This window comes from Cupressus sempervirens, chromosome 7 (genome assembly GCF_028749045.1).
Source record: "Cupressus sempervirens isolate cs-2001-9-10 chromosome 7, ASM2874904v1, whole genome shotgun sequence".
Taxonomy (NCBI): Eukaryota; Viridiplantae; Streptophyta; class Pinopsida; order Cupressales; family Cupressaceae; genus Cupressus; species Cupressus sempervirens.
The window spans coordinates 43716235-43732792 of record NC_143124.1 but is presented as its reverse complement, the minus strand read 5'-3'; the positions used below and the strand labels follow the sequence as shown (position 1 = coordinate 43732792).

General features: G+C 31.2%; 1 pseudogene; it reads right to left on the bottom strand.

The window, feature by feature from the left end:
* Nucleotides 1–9368: 9368 nt before the first annotated feature.
* On the bottom strand, nucleotides 9369–10579 carry LOC149545368 (phytohormone-binding protein CSBP pseudogene; annotated as a pseudogene).
* Nucleotides 10580–16558: the final 5979 nt, after the last annotated feature.

The following is a 16558-nucleotide window of genomic DNA, read 5'->3' as shown; positions in this document are numbered from 1 at the left end:
CTCACTTTCAGTTGTTGTGTAAGTTCAGAATCCGAAGGCACTGGTCTGCGTTGTCTTCAAGTAGGTGGGTTGGTCTTATTACCACTTTGACTCGTAGCTTTTGTATTATAAAAGCGGTTTCAACACAATTGACTTTTAGTCAATGGTTTGCTTCCTATGACCTAACTTTTGGAGCGAATGGATGAGATTTCTGTTTCCTTATTTGATTCCGGATAGTTTTCTCAGTGCAAAATGATTGCACAGAACATAAAAGAGAAGACAAACCGACACCTTTAGGGCCCGTTTGGCTGTCGGAATAGGAATACGTATTCTGGAATAGAAAATGGGGCTACGTATTTCTATTCTTTGTTTGGTTCAGCCAATATTTGATGAGAATTTGGGAACTCCAAAATTTATGTTTTCTAAAATAAAAAAAAGTGGAATAGGAATACGTATTCCAATAATACCTATTTTGGTGGAATTGCAAAACCCCATTTTTGGGCCAAAATTGGAATACATATTCCTATTTTACTTCGTATTCCAATTCCGTTTTGGTGCATCCAAACGAGGAATTCAAAAATTTTAGAATTTACTTATGCCTATTCCGCTTGTATTCCGCTTGCCAAATGGGCCCTTAACAATCTGCAAAGATAGAGATAGATTGCCTATAGTCTGAGGTTTTGTTTAACTGATAATTATAGGCTTAATGAATGGTTTAGCATTAAATAATCTATTTTTATTGTTACATTTTTTTTTCTAATTTTTCATATTATTTTAAATAGATATGATTTTTATTTAGTAAATTAATAAAAAAAAAATTGAAATTTCAATCTTAATAGCATCTTGTTTAAAACTAGTGATTCTATTTATCAAACTATGTTCTTTTATGTCAATGTCAGTTATAAGTTAGAATGATATTGAGAAATACTTTTGGTGAGCTTAAAATATAGATTGAAGTAGTTAATTTTCTTTAGTCTCAATCAAAGATTTTTGTTTCTCATATCATAATTGTGTGATGAGAAATACAATTTTGTTGCTTATATTTTTAACTTTTTTAGTTAATATCTACATAATATCTCCCCTCTCAAAATTCTTGAAAAATATATTTGAAAATTGCAACTCATAGCTTAGTTAAAGTAAATTAGCTTATATAGTTGACTAAAAAAAAATCACAAATTTGACTTAGGTTGGCACAAATCTAATAGATGGTTAATTTAAATTTGGAGGATACAACTTATCTTATAAATAAAAGGAGGTGATGAGTGAGATGCATATATACATATTTATTTATTTAAATGAGGGGATATATGGGTGCATTTATAGATTATATGGAAATTATGTGTGTGTGTGTGTGTGTATGTACACACACACATACATATGTATACTTATACGTGTGTGTGTGTACGCACACATATATATAGATATACATATGTATACATGTACAATGTACACACACACACACACACACACACATGCATACATCCACATATTGGTGCAGGAGGACCTAGGGGTATGACAAAACCCTAGGATAATTTTGGCTTCTAAATGGTCTAGCCAACCATTTAGTGAATAAGGACTAAGTATAAAGTCCCAAGATAGATTTAGGAGGTGTGGTATAGTAAAAGAGAGAGTTAAACCATGTTTCTAGCAATTAGGTCATGTTAAGCCTAAAAGTTGTCAAAATTGCTCTAAAGGGGAAAATGTTGGAAAATGCCTAAATAGGGAAAGAAGTGATTTGGAGAAGTCCTTAGATGTTCTAGGATCAATTGATGTTGGTTGAAACCAAACTAGATAAGTTTGGAGGCTTAAAATACAAAGTTGCAAAAAGTTGTCAGAATTGCACAATTTTTGCAAAGTTGCAATGGCAATTTTTGCACTTTTCTAGGAAAGGAAGAGATGGGTGTTTGTAACTCAACCCAATGGTCTAATTAGTTAATAAAAGTCTATATAAGCATGATCCAACTCATTTGAAAGGGTTGATTGTGGATGTACGAACAATTGGTGGAATAACAAGAAATTGCTTGCATGAAAGGAGATTGTGGATTAAAAGCTTGTTTTCATACATTGATTTGATGACTTTTCTTGATGAAATAGTTGCTTGAGTTCATGTATTGATTCTATGCATGTTTTTTTTTATCAGTAATTGTCATTTTATTAGGTTTTGAAAATTGTTCAATTTCTTCAATCTTGCTGTCCAGTTTTGAAAGGGTTTCATTAAAATGACCAAAGCTTGAGTTCCGATGGTTGAAAACCTATCACCTTTGGGAATCAATTAATGGTCTATATATACTTGTAAATAACCATTTTGGAGAGTGTGGAAGTTAATTGGTCAATTTTGCAAGTGAATCCTTGGACAGCAAGTGAAAGCTTGACAAGGAACAAAGATGCTTGCAAGTGAGTTTTAGATGGAACAGATGATTGACACATGCCAATTTTGGCTAGGAAATGGTAGTATGGGGCGTGTAGTGTCCAAGAACTAGAGTGGGGAGTCTAGGGTGAATATTTTCCTGTGTTAGAGTCATAGTTGTTGTCATTTCCTTTGAAACCCTTAAAAGTAGTGTTTTCTAAAACCATATTGCATAGATGCCATGGAGACCTTAAGACCTTGAAAATCTTCAAGCATGGGTCAATAGGAAACAAACTCTAGAAGGAACCAATAGGCCTTGTTAAGAGGTTTTGTGAGTTATTGAAGGTTCCTTGTTTCTAGGAGGGCTAATAGGGGATTTTAGGGCTGCAAGGACAAACAAAGCAATATTGGATTGTGGGTGTGCAAGACCTATCAAAATGATGTAGGATGGCTTGGAAAGAGCCAAGAACCTCATGACGGAGGTGTAGACTTGATTTTTCTTTGCTCATAGCATTTGGTGGATTTTTGGTTTGTTAGGCCAAGAAGATGCATAGTTAGAGTACTTGGAGTCACAAGATGAAAACTTGAATTGATTGGAGAGTTTCTTGGCAAAAAGGGATTAGAGGATAGTCCTCTAGGTTAGAGTTAGAGAAGTGACCCTAATAATGTTAAGAAGTAGCCTTAGTAGAGAAAAAAGGCTCTAAGTGAAGAAGCCCTGCATCACATACACATACACATACACATACATTTATATATACATACGTACATACATACATACATACATACATGTGTGTGTGTGTGTGGTCACATATTTTATGTTCAAGGAACTTATATATTAGTATAATATCTTGTGGGCACAATTCCCACCAAGGATTCTCTCTAATTAAGGGATTTCTTGGAGATAAAAGGTCAGTGTTATGGTGTATGATTTCTTGTTATTACATACATTGCTATTCTTTTGTTAGTGATCAGTTTCATAAGTTTTTAAATTAATTATATTTATACACAATTGATCCCTACATATATTATCCTTGAGAGAAAAAGATATGGGCTTATGTTTATATAATTTTTTATAAGTATGCATGCCACGGTAGATACACCTTCTTGTAAAGATGTTACATTTCCTTCAACGTAATGTACTATCATTTCTCTCCCTTATTTGTATTATAAGTTGAATCAATTTCCATTTATTGATTGGTGTTAATGGTTCTTTGGTTTCTCTTTGGCGTACCTATATTAGAAAGTATAGTCCACCAAGATAACTAAGAGGTGGGGGGTGGGGGATGAATTAGTTATGCAATTAAAACAACTTACAATATCCTTATTAATTTGAAAATATGTAAAAAATAGATGTAACAACACTAGAAAGCTAACTATACATAATGAGACTAGATCTATTAACTAGGGAAACCCTTGATTAGAGGGAAAACTCCAGTAAGGATGGTATCCACAAGATAACATACTAATATAAATATCTCTTATAATCTAGGATGGGCCTTGTCAAGAGTCAATGAAATAAAATTACTAGATATGATTCTCTATTAGGAGAAGACTTTGAATATCCATGTTAGGATATTCCAACCCTATTAGAAGTTGAAAGAAAGATAATCACAAGCAGTATATAAGGTCCCAGTCTTCACAACTTTCCACTCACTAGTCAAAAAATTATGTGTTATTAACCATGACATATCTAACATGTCTTCAACCTCTATCTAAGTCCACTTGACTAGAATCCATCTTGTTAGGAGATACAATCCAATAATAGTACTTGCTTTCTAGAAACTCTGTCTACAAAGTCCCTTCACTAAATCAATCATAACTCTGTCTAGTCTTCATATTTCTACTTTTCCTCTTAATTGTAGCATCTAGGAATACTCATGAATATTATCCCAAGTGCACATAGTTTGATCTTCAATCTTCAAATTGCACAAGGAAAATATTTGTCTATTTCTCTTCTAGTGTCCACAAAATAACTAGTATATTGACATCAATGAGAAACTATGTCATGAATGCAACATACAAACTCTAAATCATGTCTTCAACGCTACTAGGATACTCCCCCATAGGAATACCATTAGAATTCATGCTAATAACCTCCTCTTATGGCATTGATGGAAATATAGATGAAAAATATCTAAGTTTCATGAATACCAAATGTCTATGCTCCAATTGCTCCTCTATTCATGCTAACCATGTCATTATGCACAAAAAAGGTGTGAATGTCCCCCATACTTAAGCATCTTTTCAAATCTTCTTCATCAATCAAATCTCTCCCAAAAATTATTCTCTCAGATAAGATATATACAAACATTCATAATCAAAGGATTATTTTCATGTGTCATTCTCTCCCCCAATAACATCAATGATAAATGTGTCATTATGTCGATTCCCTTAACAAGATCTTCAATAAGCTCAAGTCTCCAAAGATACTATTAAATACCAATTACCAAGGGTCCTTTATTACATAGCTCAAGTATAGACACTCCCTCATAGAGGAAGCGTCAAGTATCTAGTTCAAATAAAAGAAATAGTGCTATATTATCACTAGATTTATACAATCCCTACATCAACTACTCAAATGTACGTTGGGGCATAACCCCAAGCATACCTCTCAAGTACTTAAACATTTCCTTTGCCAAAATTTGTGTTAATATATCTACTATCTAATTATTTGTGCTAATATACTCCAATCTCTATCTATCTATCTATCTATCTATCTATCTATCTATCTATCTATCTATCTATCTATATATATATATATATATATATATATATATATATATATATATATATATATATATATATATATATATATATATATATATATATATATAATATGAGGTAGATATCCCATTAGAAACCCTAGTAAAATCCAAGTCTCCATTGGAATCAATATTGGAAGGTTTATCTGGTGATGATGATGATCACATTAGCCTAATATCATCATTAGGAAAATTATTTGAAAAGAATAAAAGGGTAAAGAGTCTTCAAGAAACTTTAGAGGTGGTCTCTAATAAACTACAAAGTGTTGTATCTAGCAAATTAATGGAGCAAGATGCTTAAGAAAGAATTAAGGAATTGATCAAGGATTTTGATGATGATGTTATATAGTTATCAAAAGTAGCAATAACCTAGGCTCAAGTCAGACATGACGCAAAGCTATTTGACATAGTGTGTAGGAATATTAGAAATGACTTAAAAATATTTGAATCTTGCATAAAATTGTTAAGAAGATATGTGATAGAAGGGAGGAATTTGTATGAATAGTGCATCTTGTCATAGAATTTCATCTAAGATGTAAATGAGGAGTTAAGTGAGAAGAAGAAAGAACTACAAAATATGGTAAATGAGCTTCACCAACCTTAAAAGAAGATTGAAGACTTGGAGATAGGCATTATAGAGATTTATGATGATATATGTCTGATTCAACTAAAAAGAGAAAGAATCATGAAGAGGTTCTCATTATTAAGAGAATATTTGACATTGAATATTTGAAATGTGCAAAAGCAATTAGAGGAATTTCTTAAAGATAAGATATCATTTGAGAAATTTATACATTCAAATTTGAATGTAGTAGAGGTAGTGTTTAATGGACTATGTACCCTAATCAATGTATCTAGGGATGTCAAAGACACATGGGAGATTTTGAAAATCTAAAAGTGAGCTTTGCTGATTATTTTTCTAGAATATCATCATGAAGAAAAATGTAGCACATTTTTGACATGTAATAATTTTGTCACTGGCTTTGTCATTGATGTAAAAATGGGAGTGAATGAGGAAGATTGTATGTAAAGATATGTAGAAGATAAGTATAGACAAAGGGGGAGTTATATTGTAAGTTTGTAACTAGGAGATATAAGGGAAAGATGGAAAATAATGATGATCCAAAAGTTTTGAAAAATTTTTAATGGCCATGTAACTGATGTTAGAAGTCTTGATGTTTTGGTTTGGCACTTAGTCAATTTTCCCATATGTTGCCATCAATGCAAAAGGGAGAGATTATTGGCAATTTGGCTCAAATACTCAATGTGGTGCTATAATTTATGGTAACATATAATTTGGATTAAGTCAAAAAATCTTGGAGATGAAGTTTTGGGACATAGACATAGAAATTTATCTAAGTATCATAGAGTGTATCTGTCAACATAGGAGCCTTTTTGTTAGTGCAATCTACAGAGGTATTTCTAGCATATACATAGGTATCTAGAAAAAATATACTATGTTAGGATGACATGTGCAAGAGCGTAGAATAGTGTGATCTATATAGAGAGAGATATTTAGAATTTACAGTAACAATGTTGAGACAACATAATAGAGTAAACATAAAAAGATAAGTATTTGAGTAAAGGAATTATTTTTTATACCAAAGTAATCACTTAAAAAAATTGGGTGGCATCTTAGATGTTAACCACAAGTTAGAAAGAATTATTTTTTATTTTAGCAAGTGTGTGAAGAGATGAAGGTTGATAGTTAAAGAAATAAGGTATAAAGGAAAAGTGTTGAATGCGAAGTTAAATTTTATTTTATTTTAAATGTTGAATGCAAAGTAAAGTGTGATTTTTTTGTGATAAGAATGTGATATGTGTGTGATGAAAATTTTGATATAAGATCATAGAAGTGTGAGCTTGTGATAAATTTTTGTAAAGAGAAGTGAAAGGAAAATATCAGATGTTGAAGATATTAGGAGTAGTGAAGAGGTTTTTGCTTCTATCTTTTGTATTAAAATCTTCATTGTATATTGCATATTTGAGTAGTAGGCTCATTTTTCATACATTGTATATTTGTAATAACAACTCCTAATAGGGTTGAAGTTTTTAGCAATGTCTAGTCCTCTAACAAGAACTGAGACATTCTATACATCTGTAATAGAATCCTAATAGGGCCAATATCTTTCACAAGACACTTTTGATTAGTGGATCATTTTTTGGGTACCATCCCCACCAAGGTTTTCCCTTGACTAGGGTTTCCCTAGTTAATAAAATATATGGTGTTATGAGTTGTATTATTTTATAGTTGTTTTTATTGTCCAGTTTAACTAGTTTACTTTCATATGCAAGTCACAAGTTAGTTAAAGATATCATATTTTGGGAAAGAGTTTGTGAAATACTAATTCACCCTAGCCATTTTATGGTTTTATGGCCTATACTCCCCAACATGCAACCCCCCGTCCCTCTCTACATTTCCTATTTCCAACAAGATTTTAACTCTATCGTGTAGATTATTACAAGTAAAATACCCATGTGGTTGTAGTTTATTATTTTTTGGAATATTTTATTGACATTTCATTGAAGATAATATTAAGCAAGCTTGTGTGTTCTTGCATTTTTTCAGTTCGTTCAATTTTATGTTTGTTTTCATGTTACATGTTTTGTTTGGGTTTCAATTAGTATGTTGAGTAGACTTCATCAAGTTTATTCAAACTTAATTATCCTTTATTGAGAATTGATGAAGAACAATTTTCTAGTAGAGCTATGTGATTTTCTTCCACCAATTACTAATAAAGAGGGTAATTTTTCATTAGAAATGAAAGAGTTATTTTATGCTTGTCACAATTATCACCTTTGGTAGAAAATAGAGACAAAGTGGAGTAAACCAATACATATGGTCAAGTAGTTTAAACTTTTTGTAGATACATCTAAGGGCTATAAACTATACAAATCATGAGGATTGCCATCATGTACATGGCTTTGATGAAGAAAATTACTCATATTACATGTATAAATGATTAGAAGCATGTTGACTAGAGAATAATAGTATGACCACTTTAGAGAGTATTAGTAAGAGATAATATATATTCAAATTGAAAGTAGTGAAATGAAACACTACATGTATAGGACTATAGTTATTTTCTACACAAGAATATGATGTGAAGCATTAGGTATTAGGTAGTTCCATACAAGTGTTGACATTGGTTTGTTAATATTAAGTGATAAGAAATCAAGTTCACAAGTTGAAAATACTTTGTGCTCCCAAAAGGTCTTATGTCCAAAAATAGCATACAAAGAAAGATTTGAATCTAAGACCATTATTTATATTTTTATATCAATCAAATATTGACACGACATGTGATGACTAAAATATATTTTATATATTAATATTAATTTATAGCTTGTGCTAAGTAGTTAATATCTTATTTCTAATAAACATATCATGAAAATATGAGCAAAGAATCCAAAGTTTCTATCTGGTTACCCATCTCGATAGACCCTACAATTTTATAAGGATGATTGTCAATGAAGGGATGTAGTGTAAGATAACTATAGAAGGACAACTATAGATAAGCCAGAGAATCTCTGCCTCAATCCCTCCCCCTCCCTCTCTCCATAGAACTTGTAACCCAACATGATCCAAAAGACATGTGAACATGTTAGAAAGACCCTCCCTTTCTCCCTCCCTCCATAGGATTTGTAACCACACACTCCAAAGGACTTGTAACCACAGGGGCGAAAAGAATTATATATTATTATTTTGTTGGTGTGGCTAAGCCGCTAAATGTACTCAGTTCAACACAGCCGTTTTTCATTTGTCCTGTTTCTAAAAGCTTCTTAAAAGCTTAAACAATCTCTTTTTAAAGCTGAACACAGTAGTTTTTCATTTGTCCTGTTTCAAAAAGCTTCCGAAAAGCTGAATTATCACCTTGGTTTCCTTCAGCGTTACGATATTCATACATTTCCTTTATCGTGATCAATGATTATTAGATAAACAAAAAGTGGTAGCCCGATTCAGAAAATCCTTAAATAGACTTAATAATAGATTTATCACATAGCAGGTCCTATCTGCCGGCTTCATGCCAACATATATTAGCAAAACTATGGCCATAAAGATACCATGTCATGACATCAATATCTAACAAAAACCAAGAAAAGCCTTCTAAAACAAAATCATCGATACAATCTTAAAGTTGACTAGCTATATTTCATTACATCATATGCCAGGAAGAAAAGAAGCTGACTTTGATCTTATATGTAGCTGTACTTGTTAAATTGATGACAGGGCTATGATTGAACAGTGCATGCAGATCAACTACTGTCTTTAGATGGGTTTACTGTGATAGCAAATAAGCTTCCATAGTTTTGACAATGAAGAAACTGGCTTGCAGTGCTTCTTCCGGCGACCTCATTTGTGGTCCACAGGCTTCATATTCCACTGTGCATTCAGCACTTGTTAAAGATGCACTTAGTTCCTTGAGCTGAAATCTGGTCTTGAAATAAGTGAAGCCCATTTGCTTGTATCCTCCCTCCAATACTTCATTTGCCATAGTAAGATTCATATCATCCATCTCAACAATCTTTTCCTTTTGATAACTTTCTCCACCATCTATACTTTTACATAACATGGAAACATCATTAGCATGATAAATATTTAACAAGGCGATCAAAACAGTAAATACCAAACATGATAAGAGAGTAGATTTCTAATCAATTATGAGTTGCTGCTTTGTTACTGAATTATACTGCGTGGGATTTTGATCACATTAATGTTTGAATCATGTTTGGTGATCCCTCATTAGAATGAGTAAGATAGCTGCATCAGTCTTACCTGATAATAGATACAAAATGTGAACGGATACGTTGATGCAATCAAAATCCTACTGCAGTGTAACTTAGAAGCAAAGTAGGAAACAAAATCCGATTTGTTCTTACGAAACTTTATAATATATTACCTGACTGAAATCTCATAATCAATACACTTCCCAAGCCACCATCACCCTCTAAGATTTCAACACTAGAGATAAGCTTTGGGACTAGCCTGGGCAAAAGATTAGCCAAGTCCTTGCTTAAGCATTTCCATAATGCTTTTGCAGATACCTGCAAATCAACCTTACCACTTATCAACTGAGACATCCTGACTGAAATGCTTTTGTTGTTAAACAAAGCAGTGCTCAAAGGATATAAATAAGCTCTCCACCACTCTTAACTTACAATCCACAATGTTGCACAAGCTTTTTAATCCTTGAGAGAAGAGAAAGGAATCCCTCGGTTAACTCCCTCGTCTTTATGGATTTCATCTCCAATGATATGCCTGATTTTTTTGTCATTATATTACTCACATTTCGAGGATAGTGGATTCTGATGTTGTTTTCCCGTATAGTTTTCGTTGGTTTTCTAATACTTCCAGTTGTTCTCAATTAAAGTTGAAGTGCTTCATGGTAATCTCAAGAAAACTTTCTATACATAGCAGTGACTGCCTTGTTAAAATACAATGACAGTATTATTTCGTACCTTTCATTTGAATTGATAATGTTTTGGCCATGTGTTTATTCGATAACATAGCTGTTTTGTACCTTGTATTCGAATTTTTATTAGTTTGTCCATGTGTATTCAGAGAACGGCTCTTTCAAGGTGGCAAAATGGAACTTTTTCCAAGAAATTGCAGAGTATCTAGATGACCTCAAATAACAGTATTCGTCACTTTGGAACTAGGGCCTGCATGTAATTGTGCAATGGATGTGCTGTTTTAAATTGTCTACTCTAGCCTTCCTTATAGGTGTTTATCTTAATTTAGGTTTGCCGTATCTAGGATTTTTGGACGTGCTCCAGTAAGATCGATGGGCCAAAGGCAAATCCAATGTTTTTTATTGTGTACTTTACCTGGCCTTCGAAATTTTTCTTCTTTTACTTCTCCATATCTAGAGATGCTCATTTTACTGCAATTTGCGATATAATATTACTATTTTTATTTAAATATTGTTTACTAGCAGGCAATGCAAATAGTTCATATGTTATTTTATGTGGATATCTCCAGTTTATTTGAATATAGCTTTCATTTATTTGGCATACTTTTTAACTTCGCTTAATTCAAGATCATTGATTTCTTTGAAAATCCTTGATTTGATTTTCAAAACATTGTTTTCTAATAACTTTTATTTATTTTTTCAATATGATTATGTACATAATTTTATTTTCTGTTTTATAAACTTAACTTAGTACTATTTGTAAGTTTAAATGTATATACAAAAATTATTTATGTAAATGTAGGATTTGGTTTTAAAAGAACTATTTTAGACAATTCTAATACAATGAATTTCCTTGATCCATGTAGAACATACTAATTGTATCTATATTATTAATACTTTTGACTTTTACATATAAATTGTTCTATCTCTATTATCATGCAACACCACAACATTCTATTTATTTCATGTTCAACTCAAATCCATGATTAGGTTGTCAACAAGTCAATTCAAATTCTTCATTCTTATAGAAGTTCTCATCAATATCTATTAGCACCCCAAGATTTCCTTAATTAGATACATGTTATGAAAAACTTATGTTCAAATTCTTAATATTCGTCTTTTCTCTAGATGAGATCAATCATCAAGACAAAATCTTAACACTAATGTCAAACTCCTAGCTTTTAATAGCCCTAAGTTGTTAACATTAGACCTACTATTTTGTCTTTTGTATGTAATGTTAGAGATTATACCATGTGCTATTTTCTAGACATCCATTTTATAAGCTTCTTAATTTACATTTTTGAATCTTATAAATAGATGTCTAAGTATCAGTGTTGTACTATGATATTATATATAGTTATTTTTATATTATTACAATTATTTTAGAGTTTACCACTTCTATATTCTTGGAATTAACTTGTGAAAGTCTAAGTAATCAAATTGTTTTGTAATAATAAACTATGTAAGATTTAAGAGTGTGTTTCCTTCTAAAAATGATATCTATATTTGTACTTTGTGTTGCATGTGCATTTTCTTTTTGCTATTATTTTTTATATTTTCTATAATATGCACCATCTTCATCATAACAATTTAAAAGTTTAAAACAAAGCACAAACTTTCCTTAAAAGATTGATATATGAAGTTCATTTCAATACCTTTCATCCTTTCAATTGGTATTGAATCTTGGCTAGCTTTTGTGACATTATTAGGTAAAGGAATTTTTGCATGATATTTTTTAGTGGATTTTTTATAGTTATTTCTAACCTTTTTACGAATGTGATGGAGGGAAATTTGAGTACTAGAAACTCAAAATAGAAAGAATGGTTTTGAACCAATATCTATAGAGTGTACTATATAATAAGATTTTATCAAGAATAAAAAAGGAAGAGAGTAGGAAATTTTGTGGGATAACAATTTATTTGGTTAACCTCCTACTAAATATTTATGAAAAGTGTCCATTAATAGATTTTTCCTCAATAATAATTTATGCATTTGACTCTATAACCATTTATAAGGACCAAATAAATAACTAGTTGCATATATTAGAAAAAAATTTAACTTTGAATTGAGGAACAACTCCCTTTTAATGATATTTAGTGAATAATCTATGTTGGAGGTAAACTTGCAATAATACTTTTGACCAAAAAGTAATAAAGGAAAACTACATTCCACACATAAATATGGTATTAGTGTTGCATAAATTAGAATATGTTTAACTTTAAATTGAGGTACAAATACTCAATGAATAATCTATGTTGGAAGCAAACTTGCAATCGTATTTTTGACCACAAAGTAATGACAAACTACTTTTCACACATAAATATAATATTACTTATGTGATATTTTAATGTGAATAATTTCAATAAATAGATCACACATGTTTTTTTTCTTTTAACAAACTTAATGAATTTGAGCTTATAAACTACACATATCTAGTGAGATACATGATAAATTTTAGAAAAGATAGATGACATTCTGACTAAAAGAAGAATTCACACATAATATATTTCCATCAATTAAGAAACAATATTTTAATTCTTTAATAATCAGTTAGATTAGTTCTATTCATAGATTACAAAAATTGGTGTACCATGTATTAAAATATGAGGATCAAGTCTATAAGCTTCATTTAAAAAAAAAAAAAAACTCTCAAACCTTTTCAAAATTATTTTGAAATATATATAACCATCACAATGCCTAGTTAAAAAAATGTTATAGGTATTAGATGGATTTTTTAAAACAAGCTAATGAAAAAAGAAGATATGACCAGGAATAAGGAAATGTTGGTTTGCAAGGGATATGCACAAGATGGACTTGATTATGGTAAGACCTTTGCACCTTATTTTAGACTTGAAGGTGTTAGAATAAATCTATCTTATGATTATTAAAAAGGATTTATAGTTTATCAAAAGGATGTGAAATGTGCATTTATGAATGGAGTATTAGAAGAAGCATACATTGAAAAACCTAAAGATTTTCCTATTGAAAAAGCTAAACACATGGTATGTAAGTTTCAAAAAGATTCCTATGGACTAAAATAAGAACCAAGGACATGGTATAAAATACTTCATGCTTATCTTAGTCAAATAGGATTCATGAGAACCAATGATAATTGCAATGTTTATATAAATTTAGAAAGTCATGATAGGATATTCAATGCTAAAAAAATTGTCAATGACATAATATTTGGTGCAAATGAAGAATTGAAATGGTTATTTATAGAATAGGTGAGAAATGTGTTTGAAATTTCAATGGTGGGAGAGATCAAGTTCCTCATTGGTCTTCTAGTACAACAGATGAAGAAAGGGATTTACATCAATCAATCCAAGTATGTCAATGAGATACTAAAAACATTTTAGATGAAAGATACAAGACCATGGAGCACCTATGAGAATGTGCTAAAAAATATCTAAAGAGGATAATTTTAAAGAGGTAAATGAAACTCTATATAGAACTTTGGTTGATAAAGTACAATATGTTTTTCATAGTAGACCAAATATTGTACATGTAGTTGGAATTATTACAAGATTTTCTTCAAATCCAAAAGAATCACATCTTGTTTTAGTGAAGAGGATATGTACATGTCTCAAAGGAAAATATGATTATGACCTTTTGTATGGTAAGGATGGAGATTTTAGTTTGAATGCATGTTTACTAATGGGGATTGGGATGGTAATATGGATTATGCAAAATGCACAAGCGATAAAGCATTCTTGCATGTTGAAATATTAGTTTCATGAGCAAGTAAGAAGCGGGATTGCATTTCTTAATCCACTATAGAGGCAAAGTATGTTGTTTACATTAACAATTGTCAACAAATGATCTGGAAAAAATAAAATTCATGAAGGGATTCATGAGAATGTTACAAAACTAGTTGTTATCTTTTGTGATGATGCCAATACAATAAATGTTACCAAGAATCCAATGATACACTCAAAGACAAAGCATATTGCGATAAAATATAATTTTATAAAAGAATAGGTACATTAGAAAGAGGTAAGGCTTGAATGTGTGTCTACAAATGGAAATTTTATTTATATAGTCACTAATCCACTACCAAAGGATACCTTTGAATGGCTTAGAGGTATATTAGGTTTCATTCACTAAACTATAAATAATTAGAGAATGATGCAAGTTGCATTAGCTCATATGCTTTTAATTAGAATATTGTTGGAAGCATGAATGCTAATGATATTCCTATGGGGGATTATTCTAGATATGTTACCATGATGATATATTACATTCATGACTGATTTTGTCATTGATGTCACCATATCAGTCTTTTGTGATATCTGACATAAGAGCAACAGAAAAATCAAGTTAGTATAGGCAACTAGTTAAGTATTCTAACTATTCGAGGTTATGGGAGATACATCTGAGTATCTAGTATATGCATTTAATATTGAATGAAGAAATGATAAGTATGGAAGAAGTAATGTAAGTTTTGGTGATGTTTGTTCTGAGATAGAGCTTACATAGGCATGTTTTGGTAAACTTTTTATATGTTTTAGTAGGGTTGTTATTCTATGAATCAAGGTTGAGAAAATGAAGAAGATATGTTGGTGATGATGTGGCTAAGTTCACTCGTCATAATATTACATGTACGAAAAGTTATTCAAGTTGCAAGGGGAAAGATTAATGTTATCACTGAGTGTAACATGTTCTTAATGTGGTCCTATAATGATTAATTGAGAAGGTCTAATAGCCAACTCAGGGAATTTTTTTATGGACTTAGTATAGAGGAAGGATATTTTCCTTTATCATGAGAGATGGAGTAAGAAGCAAAGATAGCAGAATGCAAAGTTGAGGAGAGCAAAGTGGGAGTGAAGAAAACTTCATTGTCAAGGTTTTGCTAAATGATTTGAGGTTTAATATTTGGATCCAAGGTTCATGACTTGGTCTACAAGGTCTGATAGTGATTGGTTCAAATGATAGAACAAAGGAAAGAGGAACATTATAGTAAACTTCATGTTTGAGCAGTGAACTCTTCTTGTAGTTGAAATTGCATGTTTGGGTAGTAGGCTCTTCTTACATACATTGTACTAAAACATCTAACAAGGTTGACACAACTCCTAACAGGGTTGGAATCTCCTATCAAGGATTCAAAGTCTCCTAATAGGGATTCATATGTACTAAATGTTGTAATAGGCTCCTAGCAAGGTTCATCCTCTAACAAGGAATATTTATATTAGTACATCATCTTGTGGAAATCATTCCTGCTAGGGTTTTCCCTCTAATAAATAGTTTCCCTAGTTAACATATCTAGTGTAATTTTTTATGTGCATCTTATTATGGTTGTTGTTTACTTTCATTGAATGGTTAAGTTTGTTTAAAGAAGATAAATGTTTTAATTTTTGGATAACTCCTCTCAGTTATCTTGGTGGACTATTATTTTTAACAATTGGTATCAGAGCATCAATTCCTTGAAGATAAAGGTTAACAACTTTGGGAGATCCATGGCGAGCATGTTCAAAAAATATAGTTTGAATTTTGATGGAACAAATTATGATAGCTGGAAGGAAAAGATGAAGACACATCTGCTATGTATGGGTCTCAGATATTGAATCTTGATAAAATTAGTGAAGACAATCATTGTTGAAAAGGATTTGGAAAATTGTATCGAGGATGAAAGAGATCCTTTTATATGTGACATGAAAGCTAGAGAAGCACTATTGACTGCACTTCCTAAAATTGAATATAATTGGGTAAAATCACTTGTTACTTTACATTTGATTTGGAAAGCTTTGGAAGCTAGTTTTGAAGGTGATGCACATTCTAAAATGTTGAGGCTACAAGGTTGGATTTGTGCATTTCAAGATGCTTAAATGATGGAAGATGAATCTATAAGAATGTATGTATGTAGGATATCAAAAATTGCTAGAGGTATTAAATATCAAGGAGGAACCAAAGAAGATGATGATGTTATATGGAAGATATTGAAGACTTTAACATCACCATTTAAGTCAGTAGTTCAAATGATACAGTTGTTGATATCTTGTATCAAAGATTTCACAAAAGAGACATTGCTTGGAAGACATGAAGTAGCTGACAATGAG